The sequence below is a fragment of the Chaetodon trifascialis genome, chromosome 14, assembly GCF_039877785.1.
Source record: "Chaetodon trifascialis isolate fChaTrf1 chromosome 14, fChaTrf1.hap1, whole genome shotgun sequence".
NCBI lineage: Eukaryota > Metazoa > Chordata > Actinopteri > Chaetodontiformes > Chaetodontidae > Chaetodon > Chaetodon trifascialis.
Window position 1 is genome coordinate 14,700,542 of NC_092069.1, and position 5,558 is coordinate 14,706,099.

Below are 5,558 nucleotides of genomic sequence, written 5' to 3' on the forward strand. Positions count from 1 at the left end.
AATAAACAGTTAAAATAGTTAGCTAAAAAGTGGCTAATGAATAAACAGTTAAAATAGTTCACTAAAAGTAGACTAATGGATAAACTGTCAAAACAGTTAGCTAAAAGTATGCTAATAAATAAACTGTTAAAATAGTTAGCTAATGGATAAACTGTTAAAATAGTTAATTAAAAATAGGCTAATGGATAAACTGTAGTAATAGTCATGTTAGCTAAAAGTAGCTAATGCCTAGACATTTGGAATAGTTAGCTAAACATAATGAATAATCTGTTGAAATAGCTAAAAGTAATGGATAAACAAGTGAAATAGTTAGCTAAACTCAATAAATAAACAATTGAAATAGATAAAAGTAATGGATAAACAGTTAAAATATTTGGTTAGTCAAATGGTTTAAACCTACAGCTTCCACGCCTCAAATGGTCACGTTAGTATCATGAATGCAACATTGGCCAACTTAAATATTGACAAATCAACTATATAAAAAAGTGACCATTTCCACGAAGAAAAAGTGTTAAATAACATTCAGTTTATCATACATTAATAAGAAAATATTTGAAATTTGACAAGTGGTATGTATCTGACAGGCCTGTGGGGCTTGATCATCTGCAAAAAAAACACCCAACAATCTAAATTGTTCAGTTTGGCTTTGCAATGTGGTGATTTTAGCCCTGTACAAATTAGTATTGGCAGAAAGCAGAGTCAATGGAGTATTCCACTTCCTCTTCCTGTTTGTTTTTCAACAACAACATCAGATCAGTGTGCCTTCACAGGTAGTGGATGTCAGAAACTGAAGCAGAGCTGAGAACACGCACATCTGCTTTCTGTTTACCCACATAATCTTGTTCAACAGGCATTCCTGGCTGAAAGGTGCTACAAGGGTCTTTCACATAAACCTTTTAATGCTGGTTGGCATGATGAGTGGCTTTTCTTTTTAGTCATGGTGGCGGACTGCAACTCAGCAAATGCCATCGATACGCGAGTGTCATCACTGATGAAGTGCTCTCGGTCTATTTTTTCTCTGTCCTTCCCGTCTCTCCGTTCCCTCCGTTTACTATCTTTCCCTGCTGCTTTTCTGCTTTTAATCAATTTCCACGCTCTATCAGAAAACATGCTGTTTGTGTCACAGTAAGAGCATTCCTCGCTCTGAGGACTCTTTTGAGACAGCAGATGTTTTGGCCAAAGTCGAATTCAATCTTTTTACACACACATTTCTTCATGCTTTATGTGATAAAAGGCCCACAAATGCAAGTATAGACTGCCCATTAGGACACTGTAAGCTAACAAAGCATGAGACAAATGTTTATAACAGGAAGGAAGGAGCATTATCTCGTTTCACAAAAGCTGTCTTTATCTTCTGTAGTCATTATGTGTGATATATGTGTCTCCACATTGTCATTTGTTTCTCCTTTCTGGCCAATGTCCTCAGATGCTCTGTGCTGCACATATGTCCACAGGTGATGTCCTTCATCTTACTTCCATTGTGGATGTCAGAGGACCACGGGCTGCACAGAGCTGCCTTTCACCACACTGAGAACTCCAGTCTTAAACCATTGTTTGCAGCAAATATGTTGTTGTCTTGAATAGAGGCTCTTAAAACAGCTTTTCAGTGGAAGAATTGCCTGACACATTCATCACCTGTCAGTCCAGTGTCAGGCCCAACACAACAGCAGCAACACAATAACATAAAATGGACTTGACTCCAAGATTGTTGTCACCATAGTCACCAAGACATAATGAGCATTGGAGAGAGAATAAGAGATTTTATATTGCGAGCACAGAAATCGAGGTCAAGAGTGAAATAACTCTCTGGTAAATAACAATGTTTTGAGAAGCATTGCAGTGTTTAGTTATTTTGGCAGATGATGAGCAGGCGTTGAGCGGTAGGAAGGCTACTCATGGAGGCCCAGTGGTCAGTGGCACAGTATGGGGTTCAGTCTGTGTTTTTGGGGTGGTGTGTAGGGGTGAGCTTGTCTCTACAATCCCATCAACCCTGGGCTGAGCTCTTAATGCAGCCCTGACGCCTTGCTGGCGCAGGGGCCACGCTGCCTCACATCTGGACCCAATTACCCTGGAGGGGCTGTGACAGAGCTCACCCCCCCACCACAACACAACCCTCCATGCTCTCCTTCGCTGTCCAACACAGCTCCAAACACTCTCACAGTTACATTCCTCCACTTTTCACAACATCACTCTTTATTTTTGTTCCTCTTTCCTCTTTTTTTCTACTCTGCCTTACAAAAAACACAGCACGGCATAATGATGACCTTAACACACTGACCATGTAAACACAATGTCCCCCGTTACTGCATGCCATCCTCTGCCTTTCCCTTCATTTCCTAATCAAGGCTCTAATACACAGTGGTACCACCAAGGAGCCCTCAGTTGGCCCCCTCTAGTCCATCCTTGTGAGTATATGCACAATATGCTTCTGAGTAATGAGTATGCCTGATGTGCTTAATATGTTGTCTGACATTTTACATCCACCCACCCCAATTGCTTTGTGCCACAGACCCTCAGTGGTCCCATCTCTGCCACCCCTATGAAAAATTTCTGTGTGCCAGTGCTAACATGGGCTAAAAATGTCCAAAACCTTGTGACACAAACTCATTTGGCCTTCTCACTACATTGTGGTAGAATTTCTGCAGAATGCTGCCATCGTAAGTCATGTTTTTTCCCGTGGTAGAGCACTGGCAGTAAACACCACTTGTGAATAAAGCACATTTAGTACCAAATCAGCTTTTACAGGTGTGATTTATGGAGTGCCTCTGCCTCCACACAGGAGAGCCCAAGGGATGTTTGTGTGTGTGTGTGTGTGTGTGTGTGTGTGTGTGTGTGTGTGTGTGTGTGTGTGTGTGTGTGTGTGTGTGTGTGTGTGTGGCTCGATTTAGCATGTTTCTATGCCTGAGTAGAGGTTGGAGTGTTGCGCCCATAGGATGGGGGTTAGTTCTGTGGAGGAGTGTATAGGCTACTGGCCCCTCAGGATTTCTCTCACCAGGGTCAAAAGAGTTGGGAATGAGCCTCATATCTGGGCCATACTCTCCTTTCCCTGCTGCCCTGTTTGGCACTTATGCTATGGTTCATTAGCTGCAGCTATAGGGTGTACCTGGGCAGCCAGCCAGAGGATTGAGCTGTCCTGGGTTACACGGACATAAAGTGGAGCGCAGGCTGTGAAGTGAATGTGGAAACTCTACAGGTGGCTGAAATTAAGATGTATAGAGCCTGCTCTGAAATATGGGAGACTTTTGGTAGCTGGCCTTTGGTGCAATAAAATTGTGGCATATGGAGGAGATACGTCAGAAGTATTGTAGAAATTCATGCCTGCGCATGTTTAAAGCACGCACATGTCTGTGTGTGTACATGTACACATGCAACCCACAAATCTGTGTTCTCTGTTAGATGTTGTGACGTTTTCCCAGGGGTGCATAATTCAAGATTTGGCCATGACAACCACTTACAGAGAGAAAGTTAGACTGGAATGAGGAGGAAGGGATGCAGGGCAAAGAGTTGACAGACAGAGGAAAAAAGATGAAGGTAGAACAAAGAAACAAAACAAATCATCTTGGATGGTTAAAATGCCAGCTCTGGCTCCGGGGTAAAATGATGGAGAGAGGAAGTGAAATATCCAGATTTTTAAAGCTGCTTCATCATAAGCAAGAGACAAGCAGTGAGGAAGAGGAGGGTGGAAGATGAGGAGAAAAAAAAACATCAATCTAGCAGTCTTATTCTGCCCTCTGCTGGACAAAATGAGGCTTAACAATGTATCTTCATGCTCAAATTGAGCTTCTGTGAGACAACTTATGACCTCTCTCATATTGTTTAGGCACAAAAAACACCTTGACTCGAAGGTGTTGTGGACAAAAACCAGCATGTTTTTAATCTTTTTAGTCAATGTGATCTGCAGCACAAATTTCAGGTGCAAAATATTTCACTTTATCCCATCAGGCCTGGCAGAAAATTTCAAGCGTGTGAGTGCATTTGCACTGCTGCACCGAGGTGATCCACTATCTTCCTGCTTCATCATTACGACCTTCTCTGCTCAGTGAGGTCATGCCTGAGACGTTGTTTACAAGACAGTCTGTATCCCAGGGATGTGTAAGATCTGGGACCCGGCCTCTTTATTTATAACAGCTGGAGTAGAGAGATGTGGAGCGCTGACATTTGGCAGAGAGGGGTGAGAGGTCAAGTCTAACACCAATAAAGTGGAGACTTTGATCGTGGCATTTATGGATGGAGCAGGCACAGCACCCTCGGAGAGAGGGAGCGAGAGACAGAGAGGGAGAATGGCATTTAAGAAGAAAACAGTAAGGGTTACTGGTAGCTGGGTACTGGGAAGAAAAGAAAGAAGGGACCTACTCAGTTTCAAATGTGAATCTTTTACTTTCACCTCAGGATTTATTTTCCATCAGCAACTGGAATTTTCCTTTGCTACATTTGCTTTTTCTAATCACTGAATTCATCTTTTGTTCTACAAAATGTTAGAAAAACATGCAAATCAAAATAATCAAGGGCTGTGTCGCACTTGTGATTGGCCTCTGTCTCTCACAGCATGTCACTGCCCTAATGAGAACCTTGTTCAGAATAAATTTGAGGCAGGATTTCACTGATGCCATGAATCTAAATCCTCCCATCATTAAATCACTGGCGTACCCCCGTAGGTTTGATTTTCCCTTTGATTTCCAACATGGATGAGAAGTCCCATTTGCTGCCTCAGGATGGATGAGGAGACATTGTTTTGTCAATGGTTGCTGATCACTGTTGTCATAACAGATGCTCTTCAACAGGTTGCATTTCCAGATCATTTATTCCAGCTGCACCACTGGTGTCGACAAAAACACGACTGTACATGATAATAAACAAACATATATATGCTGAGCTGCTTTGAAATACAATAGAAAATCTGTTACCGCTCCCTTATAAGGAAAGCTCTCTGTGAAAAATTTGTTTGGTCTTTCACTTTAGTCATAATGCAATTAGAAATGGTATAATCCATTAATTAATGCTCATGTGTTTCTCAATTGCATGTAAATCATCAAATCTGAAGGTATACATGTTAACAAATCATTCTGGGGCAAAAAAAAAAATACTAATCAACAGTAAACAGTTCTCAAAACCCACTGTGAGTAATTTGCGTGGAATTAATTTATGCATTTCTGTTTTATTTATTTATTTATTTCTGCATTTGTTCATGCATTTAATATTGTTGAAAATACCGTTTTGCTTTTCCAATACGTCAGGTTTAGAAGAAAGAAAGAAAGAAAGAAAGAAAGAAAGAAAGAAAGAAAGAAAGAAAGAAAGAAAGAAAGAAAGAAAGAAAGAAAGAAAGAAAGAAGCAGTAATGCCATGTAATTGGGCATAACAGCCTCTGGGGGGCGGTATCTGGCCGCTCAGGACAGGTGAGTTATCGCAACACCTTCAGCGCACAGAGTGATGCATCATGGTTAATATAGTAACAGACTCCTCCTCCTAAACATGAACTACAAATTCAACCATGTGACATACCGAACGAACAGTGACAGGTTGCAAAAGATATGTGCTGTATGTGTTTGTGTGTTCAAATT